The sequence below is a fragment of the Aotus nancymaae genome, unplaced genomic scaffold (genome assembly GCF_030222135.1).
Source record: "Aotus nancymaae isolate 86718 unplaced genomic scaffold, 86718_ANA_hifiasm-v0.15.2.pri h1tg000053l, whole genome shotgun sequence".
Taxonomy (NCBI): Eukaryota; Metazoa; Chordata; class Mammalia; order Primates; family Aotidae; genus Aotus; species Aotus nancymaae.
The window spans coordinates 12549271-12575014 of NW_026988467.1; the positions used below are offsets into that span (position 1 = coordinate 12549271).

The window sequence follows — 25744 nt, forward strand, 5'->3', positions numbered from 1 at the left end:
CCCAGGTTTGAAGTCCTAAATAGTGCCTCAAGGCAAGGAACTTCTCTGCAGTATTGAGTTAAAACCACCTGTCAAAGCAGGAGGCCACCTTCACTCAAAATTCCCCAAAGCACATTTGTCCTGTTTGCTTGTTGGTTCAGAGCTAGTATTATCATCCTCAGGACTCTCTCTCTCTCTTTGGACTAGAAAAGAAGATAGGAAGAAAAAGGAAGGAGAGAAAAGAGGAAGGAAGATGCATAGAAGGGGAAGGAACGGAGGGAGAAAACGATGGAGGGAAGGGAAGGGAAAGGAAGGAAGGGAAGGGAAGTGAGGGGAAGGGAAGAGAGGGAAGGGGAAGGAAGGGATGAGGAGGGGAGGGGAAGAAAGAGGAGGGAAGGGAAGGGGCAGGGAGGGAAAGGGAGGGAGGAAGAAAGGGAGGGAAGGAGGAAGGAAGGAAGGAAGAGAGGGAGGGAGGGAGAAGAAAAAAGGGAGAAGCTAAGAAGGCAAGAACCAGAAGATTCTAGTTCTTTTCTTTCCTCTCAACCATATTTTTGTTCCTAAAGTAAATATAAAAGCACAAACATGGGGGAAATGGAAGTAGCAACCCACATGGCCCCAGGGCTATCTGCGAGCAGCAAGAAGAAATATGAATGAATTCTGGTTTTTTTAAGCCCGATTCAGCATTCCCACCCTACTCAAACAGATCTCAGCACCCTGTTGGGATCATGTGACCTCCATGCTCTCAGGTTGCAGCTGATTGGATCTGAGGTATGTATCCAGGATACCCAGGGAGAATCAATCAGAAGCTGAGTTTGGCTAGGCAAGTCTCTCCCAGGAGACAGGCCTGGGATAGAGAGTTCAGCTGACTGATGTGGTCTCAGGGGTTAGGTGACTGTTTGGGGGCCATCAGGATGGGCCACAGACCAGTGAAGCCGAAGAAGCCACTCTGCAGAGAGAGAAAGGAGCTAACTGCTCAAAGATGCAGCCATGAAAAAGCCTCAGAGACTGCTGCCTCCTGGTGACTTTCTGGTCCTTGGTCCTTGGGAAACCCAACTATACTGAGAGATGCTGTCCCCCAGTCAATTTCATTCTTTAGTGTTAATCTTTCTTTTTTGTTTTTTCTTGAGATGGAGTTTTCCTCTTGTTGCCCAGGCTGGAGTGCAGTGGCATGATCTTGGCTCACCGCAACCTCCACCTCCTGGGTTCAAGTGATTCTCCTGCCTCACCCTCCCAAGTAGCTGGGATTACAGGCGTGTGCTACCACACCTGGCTAATTTTGTATTTTTAGTAGAGACGGGGTTTCACCATGTTGGTCAAGCTGGTCTTGAACTCCTGACGTCAAGTCATCCACCTGACTTGGCCTTCCAAAGTGCTGGGATTACAGGCATGAGCCACCGCACCTGGCCAGCTTTGATCTTGAGTTTAACTGAAATCCTTGAGGACAGAGCTGCCTTTCCATTGTCCACAGTGCTGGGCCCATAGTTGGTACTCCACCTAACCTCGATATTGATTTTCCCTTTCCTCTGGCTGGTTGCAGTTCTGGTGAAGGGGCGCCAGGAGCAGGTGATTAAGGCACAAGACTGCAGCGTGACTGTGATTGCAGCATAGACCACTGCCTGGGGAGTGCAGCGGAACCACCTGGACCCATCCATTTCCACAAATGCTTACTCAGCACCTGTTAGATGTCAGGCACGGCTCTAGGCTCCAGGATATGGCAGTGAAGCTAAAGCCCGCTCTTCATGGGAAAGGTTCATGCCTGGGCACTGATTCCCAAATCAGGTCCTGTGGCCTTGGGTGACAACCACCTTTGGGTGATCATTCTGAACTGACTAGTAGAACTGGGTGCAATACATTTGAAAGCTGCAGGGTAACCACGTGCACAGAGTAAGCCAGTCCTGCAGGAAGAGATGAAGGAAGCAGAAGGGCATGGAGGAAACAGCCCTTCACAGGAAGAGACAGATTTGCTGCTTTGCGGTTCCTGGTTGGGGAGCCTGGCCACACCATGGCCTTTGGGTATACACAACGCCCCAGTCTGCTCTCAATCATGCCTATCTTTGCTTAAGCAAGTTGGATGGGCTTCTGTCATTTGAAGCCACATGTCCTGAAATGACTCAGTTCTGTATGGACAAGCGTGAGATGGCAAAGCTGAAATCAATCCATAAGTGTCCTGAGATACTGAAAATGGGACACAGCTGCATCGCAGGAAATGCGCGAATCAACTGAACCACAGGCTCTAAAAGGCAGTCCACGAGAAGCCCTTCTGAGGATTAGTGGACATATTTCTTGTTCTAAAGGCCCTGACAAGCACCATCTAGCTCCTAGGACAAACCGTGCTGCATATTCCGGTGTGGAGTTACGGAAGGACAGCCCCTGTTATGTGTGCAAGCACGGAGGGTGGGAGAAAGGTTTCCCATCTGAGCCTCAATCTCTTCACCAGCAAAATGGAGCTTCCTCATTTTGTGAGGAGTACCTGAAACCAACACAGGTAAAGTGTCCAAGCTGCACCTGGCACAGAGAAAGCAAGGAGGCCGGGCGCGGTGGCTCACGCCTGTAATCCCAGCACTTTAGGAGGTCAAGATGGATCACTTGAGGTCAGGAGCTGAGGACCAGCCTGACCAAGACGGTAAGACCCCTTCTCTACTAAAAATGCAAAATTTAGTCAGACATGGTGACACATGCCTGTTCCCCGCTAATTGGGAGACTGAGGCATGAGAATCACTTGAATCCGGGAGGCGGAGGTTGCAGTGAGCTGATATCGCACCATTGCGCTCCAGTCTGGGTGGCAGAGTGAAACTGTTGGAAGGAAGGAAGGAAGGGAGGGAGGGAGGAGCTGTGATGAAGTCACAATCGGACGGAAAATTGACCTGAAATCGAAGCACCTGTCCTACTATGAGCCTCACACTCATTTCCACAAGTGTGTTCTGAGAAAATTCACCAGATGCCACAAGTCTGTGAAGCATCTTCACAGCCAGCTTCAGGGAAACAGCAGTGGGGCTGCGCAACTAGAGCCAACTGAGGCAGCCCCCGGGTCAGCCTGGCCCAGGGCGTGGTTTCTCCGTCATGGAGAGTGGACATGTCAGTCCATTTGGTTTGGTTTTCAGTCTAATGCCATGTTGTCAGCACACTCAGAAGGGAGCAGCTTGTCTTAAGACCATGACTCTTTAGGAGGCCACAGCTGTCAGGACTTTCCATTCCCTGGCTATTCCTCAAGTGGGTTCTGCTGGGTGGTAATGGGTGGGTGTGGGAAAGGTTCCTAATTAGATCCATTTGGAAATCCCCGAGCTAAACAAAGTCTGTGCATTCAACACTTTATTGTGCACCTACGAGCCAGCAGAGCTGTGTGCTTGTCTCTTTGCAGCGATGCAGCTGACCTCGGAAATGATGTCCGAGAACGCCTGAAGCTGAGATGGAAAATGACAGCACCATGTGCCAGGTGCTCTGGATAAAGCTGCAAAAAAATGGAACAAGTCCTTGCTGACACAGAGGTGATATTCTGGGTGGAGCCAGAAGAGATGCTGAAAAATACATATATGGTATAATGTCAGAAAATAAGAAAAAGCAGGATGAAGAACAGGAGGTGACGGGCTCACTTTCATGGTGATCAGGAAGAGCCTCTGGGGGGTAACACTGAAGAAAAGCAGGAAGTAAGCCCCGTGGACATCTGGGCGCAGAGAATTCCAGAAAGCCTCTCATATGCTCATGTGCATTATAAATCTCAAAGGAGGTACTGCAGGACATAACATTTGCCAAACCAATTTAACACAGGCCCCCTTTCCCCACAAAGCCTTTTCCACGGCCAGCATTCACAGAACACACAACAGGGAATGATGATGGAGCCAAAGCCAATCCTACAGCAGGCAGAAATGGGCCTAGAGAGGACCAGACACTTGTCCAAAGTCCCACAGCTTGTGGACAAAGATATCCATTCACCTCCTCACTGGGTGGCATTCAGATCACAGATCACCAGCTAAGGCAAGCCACCAAGATCGCCCCAGCACCTGACAATCCGCGGAAGGTGGTTAAGACCATGGATCCAGGACAAGCCAGACACAGGTGCCTGGGGCCTCCCGGCTCTCAGACCCACTGCAGCCCTGCCTGTGTCCACCCCTGATCTCGAAGTGCCTCTGAAGGGAAGCTTGCCCCCTCATGACAGCCCTCCACCATGAAGAGGCGTGGATACTTCCCCGAGTTTTGCCATCGGTGTGGGTGACAGTTTGCCCTCTGGGATGGTTTTCAAATCACTTCCAGCTCATTCCTTCACATCAGGCTACCAGGAGAAAGCTGTCCCTGTCTCTTCGTCGCAAAGCATCTAGGAAATGATGTCTGAGAATGCCTGAAGCTGAGCTGTGACAGTGAGCTCCAACACACGCATCTCAGATTCTCCAATCATGGATGGAGAAGTCAGATACCAGCTGTCCTCAGATCCCACAGAGCAAGCTGGCCAGGAGAAGGAGGAAAAGACCCCAAGAGACAGAGGGAAAAACAACATGTGGATGCCACTGTCCAGAAAAGCCACTGGAGAGAACACACACCCCCACACACCACAGGCCTTGAAACATGGCCCTTGCAACAGAGGTTTCCTCAGGGCCTACCAGGCCACCTGCCACGTGCATTTCCTCCATACCAATGCCCCAGGGGACAAGCAGTCCTTGGAATTCTGCACATTCCAGGAAGGCAGTCAGATGGAACACACGTCCATACAAACCAACCAACCCCCAGATACAGCGTATACGATGAAACATGCTTCGCACCCAGTAAGGCTGTTAAATGGTTGCACCAACACTAGAACTCTCCGTTTCACCTTAGGTCAGTGACTCTCCACCAGGGCTGATTTTGCGCCCGGGCAGCACTTGGCAATGTTACAGTGGTGGGGGGAGGCTACGGGCATCCAGTAGGCCAGGGATGCGGCTAACCCTCCTGCAATGCCCAGGACGGTCCCCACAGCAAAGAATGATCCTGCCCCAAATGTCATTAGTGCGGAGGTTGAGAACCCCTGCCCTACATGCTCTTGGGCAGGGGGGACTGAGGTCATACAGCCTGGTCACTCAGTGTGGACCCCGTCGAAAAAAAGCAAGAAACAGTCATCCTTGCATTACTTATCATTTTTCTTATAAAACCTGTCAAAACTGTTTTTCTATCCTTCTCCGATCCCAGAACTGTCCATCGAATTCTCCGTGCCATGGTATACAGATTTCTCTTCCTTTCTCCTTTTCTCCATCCATTCTCAGCCCAACATCTGTTCATTAAAAACCTGATGTGTATTAACTATAATATAGACTATTGAAAACCATCCTTAAAACCAATGAAAGGTATGTAACAAAATAAAACAAATGGAATACAATTTCGGAAGCAAAAATTATAGCGTGGCTTTTTCTGGGTTATAAATCTTAGAAGAACAGTATCGGATAATACAGCATGTTTCTGAGAGATAAGCTAGGCTTAGGACTTTGTTTTGTGGAGTTTTTTCTCTTTTTTTTTTTTTTTTTTTTTTTTTTTGGTTTTTTTGTTTGTTTGTTTTCTTTTTGAGATGGAGTTTCACTCTTGTTGTCCGGGCTGAGTGCAATGGCGCAATCTTGACTCACCACAACCTCCGCCTCCCAGGTTCAAGCTATTCTCCTGCCTCAGCCTCCCAAGTAGCTGGGATTGCAGGCATGTGCCACCATGCCTGGCTAATTTTTTTTTGTATTTTTAGTAAAGACAGGGTTTCCTCCATGTTGGTCAGGCTGGTCTCAAACTCCCAACCTCAGGTGATCTGCCCGCCTCAGCCTCCAAAAATGTTGGGATTATAGCCTCTTTTTCTTTTTTTTTTTTAGACAAGGAGTCTCACTCTGTCACCCAGGCTAGAGTGCGGTGGCACGATCTTGGCTCACTGCAACATCCGCCTCCCAGGTTCAAGCAATTCTCCTGCCTCAGCCTCCTGAGTAGCTGGGATTACAGGAACCCACCACCAAGCCCGGCTAATTTTTGTATTTTTAGTAGCAATGGAGTTTCACCATGTTGGCCAGGCTGGTCTAGAACTCCTGACCTCAGGTGATCCACCCACCTCAGCCTCCCAACGTGTTGAGATTAAAGGCATGAGCCACCATGCCTGGCTGTTTTTTTGTGTGTGTTTTTTTAATCAGCACAAATGCAGTAGAGAAAAGAAAATAGGAATACACATTTTATAGAAGAAGTTGGGGCAGATGATGGCAATAATTTTATTAACTTTAAAAGGTAATCCTAAATTTATTTAAAACATCCATTGAATCAATGAAAATGGCAAGGAGGGGTTGGGCACAGTGGTTCATGCCTGTAATCTCAGCACTTTGGGCGGTCAAGGCAGGCAGATCATCTGAGGTCAGGAGTTCAAGACCAGCCTGGCCAACATGGTGAAACCCTGTTTCTACTAAAAATACAAAACAGTAGCTGGGCGTGGTGGCGCACACCTGTAATCTCAGCTACTCCGGAGGCTGAGGCAGGAGAATTGCTTGAACCCGGGAGGTGGAGGTTGCAGTTAGCTGAGATTGTGCCACTGCATCCAGCCTGGGTGGCAGAGCGAGACCCTGTCTCAAAAAAAAAAAAATGCAAGAAATCAGGACAAAAATTCTAGCTGCTATTTGGGACAAACCTTGATTTTGATGTTTATTTTTCCAGTTAAAAAAGTTTAAATGCCTAAAATTTTTCCAGTGGCTGAAAGTAGTAAAAATTGTCCACTAATCTTCCTTTAGGCCAATAATAGAAAGGTCTCACTGGGCAAAATAGGAACCAGGAATAAGACCAGAGGGGGAGGAGAAGAACACCACTAAGTCCTATGTGTATGTTGAAAGCAGACTATCCCATGCTTCTACTTCCTATATAGTCAGTTTCATAGATGTGTACATTATCATACACCCCTCCATTGAACAAACACTGAATTAGGTGGAATGTGATTTTATCTCTGTGAATTGATCCAAGTCTAGGTTTCTGAACCTTAGCACTATTGACATTTTGGGCTGGGTAACACTGACACTGGCAAGGCATGGGGAGGTAGAAGGCTGTTCTGTTCTTTATAGGAAGTTTACAGCATCCCTAGATGCCAGAAACACTGCCCAGGTGTGGCAATCAAAAATGTCCCGAAGCATTGTCAAAAGTCTTCTGGGGCTCTGGGACGGGGGGTAAAATGCCCAAAATTAAAAACTGCACAAACTGTAGCTTTAGGTCTACTGGGGTGGGAGGTGGGATATAGTATGGAGGAGAAAAAAGATTGTCATCTGAGTGGCAATTTCCATGTTTGAAAAATGAAATATTGATTATTGCGTTGGGCCACAAGTCTGGGAGAATCAAATGAGTTAAATTATATGCTACAAAATGCTAGAAAAAGTAGAATTTTAAGGAGAAATGGTTCTAGAGTTCATCTTGCTCAGCTTTCTTGTACAGGAAAGGAAAACGGAGTAAAAAGATATTTGCCTAAAGACCACACTAATGCTTCACAAACACAGATGATTATAATGAAACGTTGAGTTGTTTCCACCCAGAAGAACAAACAGGAGCCAAACCAAACGGACCCCCTGAGGTGGCACCACGTGAGCATCAAACCAAATGGTGACTTCCATGGACTGAAACACGCCTACATATTTCCAAATCAAACATTCCTAATGGTACTTTTAAAAACTCATCGGTCACTTTGGGAAGTTGCTTATTACTCTGAATATTGATACATAAAGAATCCATCATTTTTCTGCCTTTCCTGAACAAAGTGTATTTTATGGTAAACATGTAGCTGGCCTGGCACAGTGGCTCACGCCTGTAATCCCAACACTTTGAGAGGCCAAGGCTGAAGGATGCTTGAGCTCAGGAGTTTGACACCAGTCTGGGTAACATGGAGAAACCCCATCTCTACAAAAAGTTTAAAAATTAGCTGAGCGTGGTGGTGTGTGCCTGTGGTTCCAGCTACTTGGGAGGCTAGGATGGGAGGATCACTTGAGCTCAGGAGGTTGAGACTGCAGTGAGCCACGACTGTACCATCGCACTCCAGCCTGGGCAACACAGTGAGATCCAGTCTCAAAAATAATAATAATAGTTGAAGAAAATTCACTAATAGTTGATGAAGAAAAATTCTAGCAATAATTACCAAAGGAATATCAGAAAGATCACTATTCTGTAACCCCAAAGGAAAGAATGGATCTAGGAAATGATTTTCAAAGAATGCTAAAACTATTAGGTAAAAAGTTGATGAGTCCAGGCGCAGTGGCTCACACTGGCAATCCCAAAGCTTTGGGAGGCTGAGGCAGGAGGATCACATGAGGTCAGGGGTTCGAGACCAGCCTTACCAACATGGTGAAACCCTGTCTCTACTAAAAATACAAAAATTAGCTGGGCATAGTGGCACTTGCTGTAGTCCCAGCTACTCAGGAGACTGAGGCAAGAGAATCGCCTGAACCCAGGAGGTGGAAGTTGCAGTGAGCCAAGATCTTGCTACTGCACTCCAGCCTGGGCGACAGAGAGAGACTCCATCTAGAAAAAATTAAAAAGGTTGATAAACCCAAGTGTCCATTGATGAACGAATGGACAAACAAATGTGGTCTATGCACATAATGAAATATTATTCAGCCTTAAAACAGGTGGAAATTCTGACACATGCTACAACATGAGGAACCCTGAAGGCCTCATGCAGAGTGAAATAAGCTAGTCACAAACACACATACTGTGTGATGCCACTTATAGGAGGTATCTAGAATAGCCAAACTCATAGAAACAGAAAGTAGAATGATATTTCTCAGGGCCTGGGAGGAAAGGGAATTACAGAGTTAGTGCTGAGTGGGTAAAGAGTTTCAGTTTTGCAAGATGAAAAAGTTCTAGAGATTGGTGGCACAATGATGCCAATGTACTTAACGCTACAGAACTGTACGCTAAAAATGGTTAACATGGTAAATTTCATGTTATGTGTATTTTACCACAATGAAAAATAAAAATTGGCCAGGCCTGCTGGCTCACGCCTGTAATCCCAGCAATTTCAGAGGCCAAGGCAGGAGGATCAATTGAGGTCAGGAGGTTTGAGACCAGCTTGGCCAATGCAGTGAAACCCCATCTCTACTAAAAATATAAAAATTAGCCAGGCATGGTGGTGTGCACCTGTAGTCCCAGCTACTTGGGAGGCTAAGGTGGGAGGATCGCTTGAACCCAGGAGGAGGAGGTTACAGTGAGGCGAGATCTCACCACTGCACTCTAGCCTGGACATCAGAGCAAAACTCCGTCTCAAAAAAATAAAATTAAAAATTAAAGATCCCTGGAGAAAAAAATCTGATGGGAACTTTATGATGGACAGATCAGTCTGTTAGCACTAATCCTACTGAGCCCATCTTGGCACCATTAAAAATGGGCCAACCAAGATGTTACATGTTCACGATGTGATACAGGAGGAACCACACAGCCTGCCTAGGAAATATTCTTGACAACAAGAAGACCGAATCTCATCAGGCCTCAAGAGTTAACTCTTAGTTTGCAGGAAACATGGGGAAGAGAAGAACAAGTTAATTGAAACTATGAAGAAGAAACCAGTCAAATCTAGGGTGCAAATATTCTATAGGACAAAACACCCAGTTTCTCCAACAGATCAGTCATATGAAAAATGCAGGGGATGCTATTATGGAATAAAAAATATTTCAAAGATATAACAACCAAACACAATGTGTGGATGGCCTCTAGATCCCAATGTCAACAAATCGTCAACACAAGGGCAACTCTGAGAGATCAAGAAAATGTGAGCATGGGTGGGTGTCAGATGATATTCAGAAACTGTTACTAGTATTGTTAGTGAGACAATATCATAGGGGGTAACATAAAGGGGGGAAAGCTCCTTTTAGTTAGGAAGTATTTATGTGTGAAATGACACAATGTGCTTTAAGTTAATCCAAACGGAAGTTAATCAAAAAGGAAGAAAAAAGCGATAAAACAAGATTGGAAAAATATTGAAGCTAGATTATGGGTACATGGGATTAATGATACTCTTTTCCCTACTTCTATGTTTTATGTTTCAAAAAACTCCATTAAAAACCCCAATTTTTTTCCACAGAAAAGCAACAAGTTTATATTAAAAACTATAACTCTCTTCTATAATGCATTTCTAATGCAGATGGGAAGATTAATTTGATTTCTAGCTACTTCTAGCCCCCAACCTACTAGCATTTTTTAAAATTTCAACTTTTATTTTAGACACAGTGGGTACATGTGCAGATTTGCACATGGGAATATTGACCGATGCTGAGGTTTGGAGTATGGATCCTGCCATGCTGGTAGTGAGCATAGTGCCTGATGGGTAGTTTTTAACCCACCTGCCCCCACACCCTCTAGGAGTCCACAGAGTCCATGTTCTCTATGTATCTATGTCTATGTGTGCTCAACGCTTAGCTTCCACTTCTAAGTGAGAGCATGCAGTATTTAGTTTTCTATCCCTGAGTTAATTTGCTTAGGATTATGGCCTCCAGCTCCATCCATGTTGCTGCCAAGGACACGATCTCATTATTTTTTTATTTTTTTTTGAGACAGAGTCTTGCTCTGTCACCCAGGCAGGAGTGCAGTGGTGTGATCTCAGCTCACTGCAACCTCTGCCTCCCAGGTTCAAGTGATTCTCTTGCCTAAGCCTCCTGAGTAGCTGGGATCACAGGCACATGCCGCTATATCCAGCTTCTTTTTGTATTTTTAGTAGAGACAGGGTTTCACCGTGTTGGTCAGGCTGGTCTTGAACTCCTGACCTCGTGATCCACCTGCCTCGGCCTCTCAAAGTGCTGGGATTACAAGCATGAGCCACCATGTCCAGCCACGATCTCATTCTTTTTTATGGCTGCATAGTATTCCATAATTGTATATGTACCACATTTTCCTTTCCAATCTACCACTGATGGGCACCTGTATTGATTCCATGTCTTTGCCATAGTGAATAGCACAGTAATGAACTGACAAATGCATGTGTCTTTTTGGTAGGATGATTTATTTTCTTTTGAGTATATATCCGGTAATTAGATTTCTGGAAGATGCCCAATTTTTTTAAGTAAGTAGCCCCAAAGAAACATACACACGCAGAACATAGGCAGAGCTAGCTATAACCAAAGTATAAGAAAATGTGGAAGCCAGAGATTCCTGAGGATAAATACCTCCATCAATGTGGAGAGTTAACAGGTGCAGGAAATGAGAAGTCAGTCCTCAGGCCTTTGAAAACTGAGCTAGCAAAATCTACAATGCCCATATTAAGCCAGAACCTTGAAAGGTGGCCTACATCCTGAGAAAGGGAGGGCTTTAAGTCTATTTTTCTGGACTGCCAGAAAAGGGAGCCCATGGGCTCTTCAGGGGGTCTGGAGGGGAAAATTAACAACGGCCACAATAATAACAATGATTATCAACCCTGAGGATTTGTAACCACATGGGACTAGGAATTCGTTTAACACTCTGTGCATTCAAGGGGTAAACTCCAAGCTGAGGAAGTAAGTGTAAGGGGTCGCAGGTTGGTAGCAGCCCTGGCATCCAAATGAAACAAACAAACAAAAAAACTCTAGAGGAACGCAGCCAGGAATCCAACCCCTCAGGACTCCCATAGATAAATTTCAATCAAAACCGAGATTACATTCAAATTATTAGCCATCTGAGAAACAAGTCAGTATGAGCAAAAGTGAGCAGAAAGGACAAACAGTAGATTGAGACACTTCCTCGCACCCCAAGGCATCAGGTGTTGGAATTCCCAGATACTGATTCTACTTTGTATTAAATCCTTTTTCAAAGAAGGATTTAAAAATGAACAAGGAAAGAGATGATCAAAATGGCCACGCTCATCATCTGTAATCATCAGAGAAATGCAAATCAAAACCACAATGAGATACCATCTCACTACAGTGAAAAGTCAAAAAAAAAAAAAAAAAAAAAAAAAAAAAAAAGGAAAAAACCCAGAAGCCAGCAAGGCTGTTGAGAAAAGGAAATGCTTATACACAGTTGCCTGGAATGTAAATTAGTTCCATCACTGTGGAAAGCAATTTGGAGATTTCTCAAAGAACTTAAAAACAGAGCTACCATTTGACCCAGCAATCCCATTGCCAGGTACATACCCAAAAAGAAAAAGATCATTTTACCAAAAAGATACATATGATCCAATGTTCATCACAGCACTATTCACAATAGCAAAGACACGGAATCAACTTAGGTGCCCATCAATGGTGGATTGGATAAAGAAAATGTGGTACATATACACTACGGAATACTACATAGCCATAAAAAAGAATGAGATCATGTCCTTTGCAGCAACATGGTTGCAGCGGGAGGCCATTATCCTAAGAAAATTAACATAGGAACAGGAACCCAAATACTGCATGTTCTCACTTAGAAGTGGAAACTAAACACTGAGCCACATGAACATAAACATGGGAACAGTAAACACTACAGACTACTTGAGTGGGGAGGGAAATGGAGGGATGGGTTGAAAAACTATCGATTTGATACTATGCTCACTACCTGGACACAATGTGCCCATGTAACAAACCTGTACATCTGCCCTCTATATCTAAAATAAAAGTTGAATTTTTTTTTTTTTTTTGAAACAGAGTTCCACTCTGTTGCCCAGGCTAGAGTGCAGTGGCGTGATCTCAGCTCACTACAAACTCCGCCTCCCGGGTTCAAGCGATTCTTGTGCCTCAGCCTCCCGAGTAGCTGGGATTACAAGCACCTGCCCCCACACCTGACTAAGTATTGTATTTTTAGGAGAGACGGGGTTTCACCATGTTGGCCAGGCTGGTTTCAGACTCCTGACCTCAAGTGATCTTCCTTCCCAAAGTGCTGGGATTGCAGGCATGAGCTACCACGCCTGGCTAAAAGCTGAATTTTTTTAATGGCCAGGCATTTGACCTCAGAACTTTGTGGGAACACAGGGAGAACTATTTGACCCCTGTACTTTTGGCACTTCCATTATGGTAGGATAAACAGATCCACATAATCAAAATACATCAGGGGTAAAAACTCAAGCAGTTATAGAACATGAGAAGGAGTAACAATAAGTGGGTTGGGCAAGGAGGACCCAGGCTGTACCTAGAGGTGGCAGCCTCTCCACATGCCTCACAGATTATTGCTCTGTGTGCAAGAACAGAGCCCAAGTATTGCCAGATGTTCCAGTTTCCCCAGAAAAGACATAAATCCGAATTGTAAAGTAAGTCAACATGGTTTGTACATGTTAGCCACTGCAGGAGACATCTGAAGCTTCTGCCACCCAATACTGATTCACCTTTCTTCTAAAATATTATGGTGTTACATATGATTCCCCTTTGGAGACCACCCTCTTTCCTATTCTCAGCCCAGTCTCAGTCTCTTCCTGGTAGAGGTGACTCCATCTCAGGCTGCAGGGATGGGCATGTGACTAACCTTGGCCAATTGGAGCAGAGCAGTCCCCTGGACCATACTAATTGGCTTAGAAGTGGGTAGGTGATTCAATCAGAGAAAATGAGAAGCCATGAGGCCTGTGGGAGTATCTTAGGGAAAAATTCTCTCTTATTCCCTTGGGATCCAAAGCTGAGAAGATGTAAGGGCTAAAGCCGCAGCAGCCTTTTTGTGACCATTATACAGAGATTCTGTCTGTGGCTGGATCCACATGGTCAAAAACATTGCTGAGGAGCTAGAGAGAGATTGAGGCCTGATGACATCACTTGGGCCCTGCAGACTTTTCATTTATAGTAATAGGTTAATTTGCTTTCATGCTGAAGCTAGATTGAACTGGGTAGGGTCCAGCCCTACAGAGTCCTGTGAGTCCCTCTCTACAGGTGTGGAGATGAGAAACTGTAGAAATAAAAGACACAAGATACAGAGACAGAGAAAAGAGAGTTTGGGCCCAGGGGTCCGCTACCAACCAAAGCGCAGAGTCCGGCAGTGGCCCCGAGTGCCTGCACCCTCTGACTTTTATTAAGTGCCCAGCAGGAGGCAGGGCAGGTAGGATGAGGTAATGGTGGTCAGTGATAGGGTCAGGTACATCACATGTCTTGGAGACAGGGGCCCAAGACTTTGAAGAAGCCGAGGCGAGGAGAAAACCTAAGGCATCAGCACCTTTTTCATACTTGTCAAGAAGTAACAAGGTCGCTAATATTTATGCTACTGTTACTAATTCTTATCTTCTAAGAAAAAGAGGAACCAGGTGCAGAAGCAGAACTTGAAAGTAGACATGGAACGTGACCGCTGAAGCACAGCACCGCATAGAGACAGTTAAGTCCCCGGATGTCTGTGGGCCTCCCTGACAGTTGTCAGGCCCACCACAAGGGCCTGGAAGAGCGGAGTTTTCTCCTCACTCCCCTGAGGAAGGAGACATCTTGGCCATCTTGGATGTCTCCTTCCCTAGCTGGCTAAACAACAGGCGCTTTCACAGCGCTGACACTGTTGCACAGCCAAGGCGTCCTCCAGCAGCCCTTAGCGGGTGTGACAGAGGACTCAGAGCATCTTGCCTTAAGGTCATCTCCTTTCCAATGCCACTTCAGTCCCATACTTCTTGACCTGAGACTTATTAGTAAGATTAAACATTATATGATTATATATGTATGTATATATTTGTGATTATATATGAATAGCTATGTGATATTTATGATTATATATATATAGGAATAACTATATAACTATATCTCTAATTCATTTCTAATTCTGTTATATGAGAACATGCTGAGGCTTCAGACCCTTGCCTCGGCTCTTGCGGGGTTCCCCCGCAACAGAACTGGGCTCTGATATGGTTTGGCTGCGACCCCACCCAAATCTCATATCGATTGTAGTTCCCATAATCCCCACATGTCGTGGGAGGGACGCAGTGGGAGGTGATTGAATCACGAGCAGTTACCTTCACTCTGTACTCTCGGTAGTGAGTGAGTTCTCAGCGATCTGATGGTTTTACAAGGGCTTTCCTCTTTTGCTTGGCACTCCTCCTTGCTGCTGCCACATGAAGAAGGACGCATTTGCTTCCCCTTCCACCATGATCGTAAATTTCCTGAGGCCTCCCGTGCCCTGCAGAACTGTGAGTCAATTAAACCTCTTTCCTTCACAAAAACCCAGTTCTCAGGCAGTTCTTTATAGCTCCGTGAGGATGGACTAACACAGGCTCTTTGTCACTCCACAGAAAGAGGCTCTATCCTCCATCAACTAGTTAAAAGTAGTTTAACACACTGTGAAAGCCAAAGAAAGATGAAGGCTGACTGTGGCCTTCCATTTGCAGTTTCAGCACCTGGTCCGACCTCCCTCTGTCCCACTGTTGCGTAGCCTCCTTCACGCCCCATCTTCCAGCTCTTGTTCCCACTGCTCCTTCCTCCTGCAATGCCTTTCTCTTCCTTCTCTCCCTCCTGAAATCCTACCCATCCTTCAAGACTCAGGTCAAATGATTCCTTTTTCTTAGAGCCTTTCTGAGCCCACAAGCTCCGACCCATGTGGAAGCACGTCCCTCCCTCTCCAACTCCAGCTCCTCTGCCAGTCAGCTCTACCAGTTTCAGTCTCTTCATGGTAGAGCTGACTCCATCTCTGGCTGCAGGGATGGGCATGTGACAAACGCTGAGGTCATCTCAAGCTAGACCAACAGGGAGTCCCCTGGTGAGCACTCGGCCCTTCTACCGAGAGTCCTAATGACCCAGGAACATTACTGACCCCTTGTTACTTGACAATGATTCAAATTCAGAGCTGGATTAGAAGGGACAACCTCTGAGACTTAAGTTTCAAAACAGTTCTTAGGAGAGGTCAGAAAACATAGTGAAAGGCGAGGATTTGGGTGAGGTATCGGAGAGAAAAGAACAGTTGTTCTGGACCAAGAGAGTGTCTATGTTGAGTGCAGTAAGGAAGGTGGAAAAACTGGCCATATTTAAATGAAATGAAATGATTCAGAGGAAACCTGAGAAGCAATGTCCAGAGTCAGGAGATTGAGTGGCTCAGAAAGGAAGATCAGCAGCGTGTGACGGGGATGACCTGAAACAGCAAAATGCCTAAAATAGTAGCGCTGTTGAAACGAGAGGAGAATGCAGATGGCAGTGAGATACTGCAAAACCTCCAGAAACCCAGAGAGGTGACAAAGGCTGAGGTCATCTCAAACTAGACCAACAGGGAGGCCTGCTGTTGACTGGAAGCAGCTCTCTGAAAACGTAGGGATCATGTCGGTTTGCTGTTGATGGAAACTCGGGGCCACCAAGGCCTTCTGGAATTTACTACTCAATAAACAGACATAGGGGAGGGGCACAGGAGGCCAGGCAGTGGCTAGATGTGCCCAAAGAGCCACCATAAGTCAAAGGACAAAGTAAGCAGGGGTGTCAGCTTATAAGCCACCCCAGGCAGACACTGTCGCTCATCTCGCTGCCTAAACCCTGCCAAGGACCACGGAGCCTTGTACACAGCCCCTATGCCTCCTTCCCCAGGTCCAACTGTTTCTTTATAGGATAAAACAACCGCCCCAGACCACCTCCAATCACAGAGGCTCTTAACCTTTGCTGGGGAGAAGTCTGGTTAAGGCTCTGGGCTCTCTTTCCAGAAAAATACACATGGGCTAACACATTAAAGCTTCCTCCCGATTTCAGTGGTTCGCACCTTCCCTGATGCCATCTTTAGGTCTCCTTGGACAACAGTCCTAAACTCACTCATTCATTTATTTTATCTTAAGAGATGGGGTCTCACTAAGTCACCCAGGCAGGGGTGCAGTGGCATGATCATAGTTCACTGCAGCCTTGAACTCCTGGGCTGACACAATTCTCCTGCCCCAGCCTCCAGAGTAGCTGAGACCACTATAAGTGCAGGCCACCACATCCAGCTAACTTTTTTATTTTTGTAAAAACAAGGTCTCTCTATGTTGCCTATGCTGGTTTCAAACTCCTGGGCTGACATGATCCTCTCTCCTCAGCTTCCCAAAGTGCTGGGATTACAGGTGTGAGCCACCATGCTCAGCCCCTAAACTCATTCATTTATTTTTTAAAAATCCTTATTGAATGTCGGCTGCATGTCAGGTACTGCTCTGAGCACCAGGGATGCTTGGGTGAACAAGAAAAGAATGGCCAGGCGCGGTGGCTCACGCCTGTAATCCCAACACTTTGGGAGGCCAAGGCTGGCAGATCACTTGAGGTCAGGATCTCATCACCATACCCAGCTACTTTTTTGTATTTTTAGTAGAGATGGGGTTTCACCATGTTGGCCAGGCTGGTCTCAAACATGGTGAAACCCCATCTCTACTAAAAATACAAAAAAATAGCTGGGTGTGGTGGTGGGTGCCTGTAGTGCCAGCTACTTGGGAGGCTGAGGCAGGAGAATCTCTTGAACCTGGGAGGCGGAGGTCGCAGTGACCCGAGATTATGCCAGTGCACTTCAGCCTGGGTGACAGAGCAAGACTCTGTCTGAAAACAAAAACAAAAACAAAGAACCTTCAGCACGTGGAGCGTAGCTTCCAGGTTATATCCCAGCCATCCAACAATCAGAAAGTCTGGAGGTGCAGCCCAGGAACTTAGTGATACTGACATGGGGTCAGGTTTAGGACCTCCTGTTCCAAGAAACTCCTGGTCAAACTCCTTCTGTAAGAAGAGAGGGGAGAATAATATTTGAAGGCATGTGCTCTGACTCAAGTATTCATGCACTGCTGGGGGGTCTAGATTGGTACCAGCACTTTGCAAAAATGTTTGGCAGAATCTTTTAAAGCTGAACCTCTGCTGAATCTGCAACTCAGCAACTCTATTCCAAGGTCTATATCTAATAGATACACGCGCGCATGCGTACCAAAGGACATATACAGTGGTGTCCAATTAGCCCTTGTGTTCACACCTCTGTGGAATCCTCTCCCCTTGAGTCAAGGCAGGACCTGTAACTTATTTTAAGGTGTAAAAAACAGCATAGGTGATGGGATGTAATTTCTGTGATTATGTTATATAAGATCATAACTTCCATCTCTCTATTGAGAGTCTATTGAGGGTCCAGAGTCACAGACTCTGTCTATTGACTCTTATTGGCATTGATGAAGAAGCCACCTTCCAGAGGGGCCCACGTGGCAAGAAACCAAGGGTAAGCTGAGCTGATACCCAGGAAGGAGCTGAGGCTCTCCTTCTGACAACCCTCAAGGAACTGAATGTTACCAATAAGAATGTGGGCTTGAAAATGGATCCAGCCAGGTGCAGTGGCTCATGCCTGTAATCTCAGCACTTTGGGAGGCCAAGGTGGGAGGATCACTTGAGCCTAGGAGTTCAAGACCAGCCTGGGCAACATAGTGAGATCTCGTCTCTACTAAAAATATAAGTAAAAAAATAACTGGTCTTAGTGGTGCATGGCTGTGGTCCCAGCTACTCAGGAGGCTGAGGTGGGAGGATCGCTTGAGGCTGGGAGATCAAGGCTGCAGTGAGTTCTGATCACACCACTGCACTCCAGCCTGGACAACAGGAGAGACCCTGTCTCAAAAAAAAAAAAAAAAAAAAGAAAGCAGATCTATCCCTGGTTGAGCCTCAGATGAGACCCCAGTTCTGGCCAGCTCCTTGACTGCAGCCTGTGAGACCCTGAAGCAGAGGACCCTGCTGAGCCCTGCTCAATTCCTGATCCCCAGAAACAGTGAGATGATAAAAGTGGGTTGTAGTTTGTTAAACAGCAATAGATAACCAATAGAATGGAATGCAACAGAGCAATGAAAATGAATGAACCACAGCTACTTGAAAAGACATGCCTGAGTCTCCCAAACATAATGTTGAGCAAAAGAAACTAGACAGAAGATGGAATTTGTAGGATTCCATTTACATAAAGTTCAAAAACAAACAGAACTGGCTGAGCATGATGGCTCACATCTGTAATCCCAGCACTGTGGAAGGTGAGGCAGGTGGATCACCTGAGGTCAGGAGTTCAACCTCCTGACCAACACGGTGAAACCTCATCTTTACTAACAATACAAACATTAGCTGGCCATGGTAGCAGATGTCTGTAATCCCAGCTACTTGGGAGGCTGAGGCAGGAGAATCTCTTGAATCCGGGAGGCAGGTGTTGTAGTGAGCTGAGATTACGCCATTGCACTTCACCCTGGGCAACAAGAGTGAAACGCTGTCTCAAAACAAACAAACAAACAAAACAGAACTAATCCATGACATTGGAAGTCAGGATAGAGGCTACCCCTGGGGGTGGGTAATGACTGAAAGGGGTCACAGGGAGACTTCTAGGGGTGCTGGTGATGTTTTGCTTCTTGATCTGGATTCTGGTTAGCTGAGTAAGTACACTTAGTAAAAATTCAAATGGTGTCTCAGCCCATTTGTAATGCTATAAAGTGCAATTATGAACTGAGACAAATGCGTATTTTCAATATGTATATTATCTTCGATAAAAAGTTTACAAAAAGTATAGCATTTTGTAGTCTAGCAGCCAGAGTTTGAATTCCAGAACTACCATTTGTAAGACTTGTAACTGGGTAAGTTACTTGACTTTTCTGTGCCTCAGCTTCTCCTTCTGTATGAGTTGGGCTAAGAATTAAAACTGTGCATGACACAGCGGTGGGTACCTTGTTAGCCTTAATAAATATTGAAGAGGGAGACCCAGACATCTCAGATAACTTCCCCTTTGACTATCACACTGCATTTCAATAGAAGAAAAGGCTGACCGACTGGCGCCTCCTGTTTCGCCTTCCTGTAGGTGGCAGGCTGGGTCTTGGGGAAACTCTCCGGAAGGCACTATTTTTACTTAAAACAAGATCAAACCAGAAACCTTTTCACGTGTGAGTCCTAAAACTATAAACCGGAACCCTTTCATATGTGATTCCTGAAACTATAAACCAAAACCTTTTCATATGTGAGTCCTAAAACTGTAAACTGGAACCTTTTCATATGTGATTCCTGAAGCTGTAAACCAAAACCTTTTCACATGTGAGTCCTAAAACTATGATGAAACCTTTTCATATGTGATTTCTAAAGCTATAAACCTAAGATTCTTCCACGTGTAATATCTAAAGTATAAGCCTATATAAGGCAGAACCTTCCTTTGTTAGAGGAGCTGAGCTTTGGACAAATTATGCCCAGGCTCCCGGTTGAATAAACTCTTTCCTCCTGTATTCGGTGTTAGGGAAATCCATTTCCCATGGCCGCTCCTGCTGCAATATGAGCTGATTTTGTTAACCACATTCATAAAGGTTCATTGTCACTCAGAAAAACACAGTAGAGGTTTGCCCACATGCCTGGAAGCAGAATTTACGGAGTTGTCCAGCAGGTGCCACCGCATAGAGACTGCTGGGTTCCCAGGAATCACCTCAAGTTGTGACTAGAGGAAGGAGCACACCCTATCTCTTATATCCACATCCACATCTAGAAAGGTCTCAGAGCAGTCAGCCAGATGATACAAGACTAGTCATCCAGAGATCAAGTTTATTCTGGAGTGGGACTGAGTCTTGATGCAAATCAAAGTTTCTCCAGAGGGTGTGTGACCTGGGTTGATATTGGGGCTCTCTTCCCACAGCATCAGAGGAAAAGAAAATAGGTAATCATTGCAGACACTCACAGACCCATTCAGTTGTACCAGCCACTGATCCACTCTTTCGTACATATTAACCCATTTAATCCTCTCAGTCGATGCTGTTGTTATACCCATTTTACAGGCGAGGGAAGTGAGGCACAAACAAAACGCAACAAAAAGCAGGCCCAGGACGATGGGGGTCAGCACACTTTGCAGTTGTTGAATGGATGGTACAGACAGACCCCCAGAGCAAAGCACAAGGAAACAAGGGGAACTGACTTTGAAGACCGATTTGCAAGATAAATGAATGGTCCAAGCCAGCATTCAAGAGCCCACCTGAAAAGAAGCGGCATGTTTTCTCATTTTCTGCCAGGGGAAAAGGCAAGGACGGCTACAGAAGGCCTCAGTTACTAGTGATTCTCTCCATGGTTTGAAATGATTTTTATGAGTCTGTGTGTGTGTGTCTGTATATAAAAATCCGTACTTCCTGAGCTTATATGGTCAGGTTACTAACAGGCCGTGGAGTCTCTAGTGGGCCCTCTGCTCTCTGTCATCCATCACCCGGCACAACAGCTTGGCTATTTCCTGCACTTGTGTACTCTCTGACTCTTGCTCTTTCTCTGGCTTTCATGCCATAAAGGCTGGGGAAGCATCCACACCTCTCCTGGCCGGGGCTGGGGCCTGAAGCCAGCACTCATTTCATGTTGGAATGCAACATCAAGGAGCAGAGAGCAGCAGGAGAAACATCAGGCAGGTCTCCGAGGATGGAGCACATGAGTGGGCTCTCCCCAGTCGGGAACAGCCCAGGGAAGGTGGCTGGAAAGGAAGGAGATTTTATGGGGGCAGAAGTTCTGCAGGGAGGAAGCCCGGTGCCCAACGTCAGCAAGAATGTGGGTGGCAGGCCTGAGCTGCCTCCTCTTGGCGTATGTCCCCTTCCCTCCCTGCCTGGGCACTGCCTAAGCCTGTGGACAGACAAGAGCGCAGGCTGCTCAGAAGTGAAAAAAAGCAGGTGGTGAGTGAGCGGCATCTTGTGATTGTGACGGCTGTCACCTGTAGGTCCCCATGGGAAATACCTTCCTTGTCACATTCATCTAGATTCAATCCTGCCACATTTTCTAGCTCTGTGAACCTTGGGCACATTTCTCCCTGTCTCTGAGCGTTATTTCCTACAATATGGGCTTGCTAGTCACCGAGAGTTCAATAAAAGATTAACTGTAGGCGCTACCAAGAAGCACAAATAATCTAGAAACACCTATTTTTTTTCAGGGACAGTATTTTTAATGTCTGTCCCATCACTGTTTAATTGCAAGGTAAAACTCTCCCACACAGCCCAGGAAATTATATCATAAAGCCCTAAGTTATTGGGTATTTGATTTTCTGTTTACAAAATGAAAATGGATGATACGAAATTGGGTTTCAAGAATTTTGCACCCCTTGAGATAATGGTGGCATCCTGAGGGACAGAGGATCCTTAATTAAGATTTGGCAACTTTGGCTTCACTGATTCTGAGTGCCAGCTTTGCTCTCAGTCTAGGTTTTTGTTGCTTTATTTTTTTCATTGAGATATCAACTAACAGCAAGATGATCTCTCAAAGCCTGGCGAGGGTCACGGGCTGTTTCAGCTCATGGCCGGCCTGGGTTTCATTGGGGTCTGTTGAATAGTGAGCAAGTTTGTGTCCGGGGTTGTAGGAAAAGATGGCCAGGGGCAGATCTGTGTTACTCATAGTTAAATGATTACAAGCTTGCTTCCCTTTTTATACACTGAGATTTGTGCCGCGGATCAAATATTGAATTAAGAAAACTCCAGACTATGGTGCAGTAAAATAAAAGCAGAGATCAAGTGGTAACCGGAGGCCTCTAGTGAAGACCAACCGCGGAACACTGTGGTGGGGTTGGGAGGCAGCAAAGACGGCTTTGGTCCCACGATCTCTTCCCAACATAGGGTCTGCATGAGGGTCTCGTAAAGAGGGCTTGTACAGGAACTCCGGGAGGGAGCTCACAAGACTCAAGAGGGTCTTTGCAGATGGGAGCTTGCAGGATGGGAAAGCCCTGCAGGGCAGTGATAACCAAACGCCACAGGCTCTGCCTATGTTCTCAGAATATGGAGTCATTCTGATTGCTCTGTGTCCGCAGTGCTCAGGAGTTAAAAGCCCCTTGATGCATTGTGTGTGCTCAGGCCTTGTGACGCATTATCCACTGTGCCTCTTTTGCAGAGGCACCTGGACAGAATAGACAATGGGTGGTAAAACTCAGTGTCCTTAGTTAGAATTTCTTAGAAGAATCACATTTGCTGTTGAATGCTGCAAGACACACGCTCTCCCCCCTCTACCCCCACCCCCTCAGCCCAGAGCGCAGCACCAACAGGGGTCACCACTGGACCCCTGGACCCATACTGTGAACTTCTACTCTTATCTTCTTTCTTTTCTCACTCCCTCTTCACCGCTAGGACTCCGGGCACCCACGTACAGGGTTGGGCTGGTTCCCAACATTGGGTTCATGTTAATGACAAGAGTTTGACTAAAGACAAGCATGGAGGGATAGGAGTAGAGGTGGAGGTGGTGTTCAGGCCTGGGCAGGGGACTAGAGAAACTGGCATCCTGGGGCGAGGACAGGTCAGCCCTGCAGTCCTCAGAGGACAGGAGGACAGGATTCAGAAGGGTGGCAGGGCCTTCCCCCTGCATATTTATTCATTCAGACATTGTTCTAGGGACTGGTAGCATAGCAGCCAACAAAACAGGAAAAAAAAAATCCCTGCCTTCATGGAGTTTAGTCTACCAGGGATCAGGGAGGGAGACACAATAAATAACATAAATAAAGAAAAGAAATAGTATGTGAGTTGCTGATAAGCGGCATCTTAGTCCATTTGTGTTGCTATGAAGTAATACCTGAGGCTGGGTAATTTATCCAGAAAAGAGGTTTATTTGGCTCACGGTTCTGCAGGTTGTACAAGAAGCATGGCACCAGCATCCGCTTCTGGTGAGGGTCTCAGGCTGCTTCCACTCCTGGCAGAAAGTAGAGCCTGCAAGTGCAGAGATCACATGATGAGAGAGGAAGTGAGAGCAAGCGATGGGGAGGTGCCAGGCTCTTTCTAACAATCAGCTCTTGTGGAAACTGAGAGTGAGCATTCATGCACCCTACAAGAAAGCCACCAAGCCATCCATGAGGGATTCGCCCCCATGACCCAAGCACCTCCCACCAGGCCCCACCTCCAACACTGAGGATCACATTTCATTATGAGATTTGGAGGGGGTCAAATATCCCAACTATAGCAGGTGGCAAAAAAGAAAGGAAGAGGGATAGACTGTTGGGGTTTTTATTTTGTCTGGATGTGCTCTTGTTCTTTTTGTTTGTTTGTTTGTTTCTTTGTTTGAGACAGTCTTGCTCTGTCGCCCCGGCTGGAGTGCAGTGGTGCGATCTCGATCTCAGCACACTGCAACCTCCACCTCCTGGGTTGAAGCAATTCTCACGCATCAGCCTCCCGAGTGGCTGGGATTATAGGCATGTAGCACCACACCCAGCTAATTTTTGTATTTTTAGTAGAGACGGGGTTTCACCATGTTGGCCAGGAGGGTCTCGATCTCACCTAGTGATCCACCTGCCTTGGCCTCCTAAAGTGCTGGGATTACAGGTGTGAGCCTCCACACCCGGCCGTTCTTGTTTTTATTTGCTTTTGTTGTTCTTGTTTGTTCTTTTTGTTGTTTATTTGGTGGCGGTTGTTTTATTTTTTCAAAAAAACAATTTTAGAAAAGATGACATGTGAGTAAAAAGCTAAAGTAATGAAGGCAAAGAAGACTCCTGGGAGGAAGTGCATTCCGGGCAGAGGAACCAGCAAGAACAGAGGCTCTGAGGCAGAAATGTGTGGGGAGTGGGGCCTGACCCTCTCAGTTCCTGTGAAGCCATCACATGGGTCCCAGCCCTTGTCGTCACTCCTAGCACTTTATGCCTAGACTCTTTCTGCTTGTAGGAAACAGATCTAGGCAGAACCTTCCAGACTGAGGGCCTGGAAAAGATCTCTAGGGACAGGCTCCAGGAGAGGTCTCTGCAGTTCAACTGTATAAATCAGGGTTTTGTCAAGCTTGTTGCAAATGCACATTCCTGGATTATGCCCCAGGCATGCTAAATCAGGATCTCTGGGGTCTGTGCCCAGAAATCCGCATTTCTAAAAGCTTCCAGGCATGTTTGAGCATCTTCACCATATATTCCACCCCAAATCAGTGTCTACGATTTCTCTCTCTCAGATCCTCTTCCTACTGACTAGGTGTATTAGTCTGTTCTCACACTGCTATAAAGCAACTACCTCGGACTGAGTAATTTATAAAGAAAAGACGTTTAACTGACTAACAGTTCTGCACTGCTAGGGAGGCCTCAGGAAACTTACAGTCATGGCGGAAGGCCAAGGGGAAGCAAGGAAGCTAGCATGTTGTAACATGGTGTAGCAGGAGAGAGAAAGAGGGAGCAAAGCGGAAACTGCCACACTTTTAAATCATCAGATCCCTTGAGAACTCACTATCAAGAGAAAAGCAAGGGGGAAGTCTGTCCCCAGGATTCAATCACCTCCCACCAGGCCCCTCCTCCAACATACGGGGATTGCAATTCGAGATGAGATTTGGGTGGGGACACACAGCCAAACCGTATCAGGAGGGCAGAGTGTGCCATTGTTCATCTCTCTTACAAAAACGCTTAAGAGTTTTTTTTGAGGTACCTGGTCAGCCATTTCCTGCCAATGAAAGGAATCACCTCTAGGTAGAGTCAGCAACGCTGCTCTGCCCCGAAGCAGAGGTGGGCGGTGGTGGGAGACAGGATTTGCACATATCCACTCACTCCATCCCCTGAGTCCTGTGCCGACTGACAAGTGGCTTCTCAAGGACAGTAACTGTCCCAGGTGTATCCTGGGACCAGCGTGTGACATTCATAGGACTCAGAAGATGTTTGCAGAGATAGAGAAAGAGCAAAAGAATGAATAAATGTCACTCTTAACAGGGAGGAGCAGGGGCAGCAGCATTGTGAGTTTGGAAATATTTCTTCCCCAGCACATGGAAGAAATCCTCATTCTTTCAAAATTGCTCACTCCGCCCCATCCCTTTCCCAATCCCCACCCCACTCCCAGAGGTCCCCTCTGGCTTACTCTTTCTATTTTCTGGTCTGTAACGGAGAGGACTGGAGATTTGGGTAGGGCAGGGAGTATGCTAACCTCCAAGGGTCTCCATCAATTTCCTACCTCTCCCTATCGCCCCCCACCCTCCCTCAACGCATCCAGCTTACAGTGAGGGGTAACGAAAAGGATTCTTGAATCAAATCTCCTCCCTGCTCTTTCCTCGCTGGAAAGCCTTGGGCCACTTGCGTGACCTCTGAGACTCCGCTTCTCCATCTGTGA

The 25744-nt window shown here is 46.3% G+C and overlaps 1 long non-coding RNA gene across 1 annotated transcript; it reads right to left on the bottom strand.

Annotated features, from left to right (window-relative positions):
• Positions 1-18905: 18905 nt before the first annotated feature.
• LOC135269512 (uncharacterized) lies at positions 18906-25744 on the bottom strand. The gene is made up of 3 exons (XR_010337779.1): positions 25633-25744; positions 23256-23389; positions 18906-18954 (listed from the first exon to the last, which is right to left on the bottom strand). It is a non-coding gene; the product is annotated as an uncharacterized LOC135269512 (long non-coding RNA).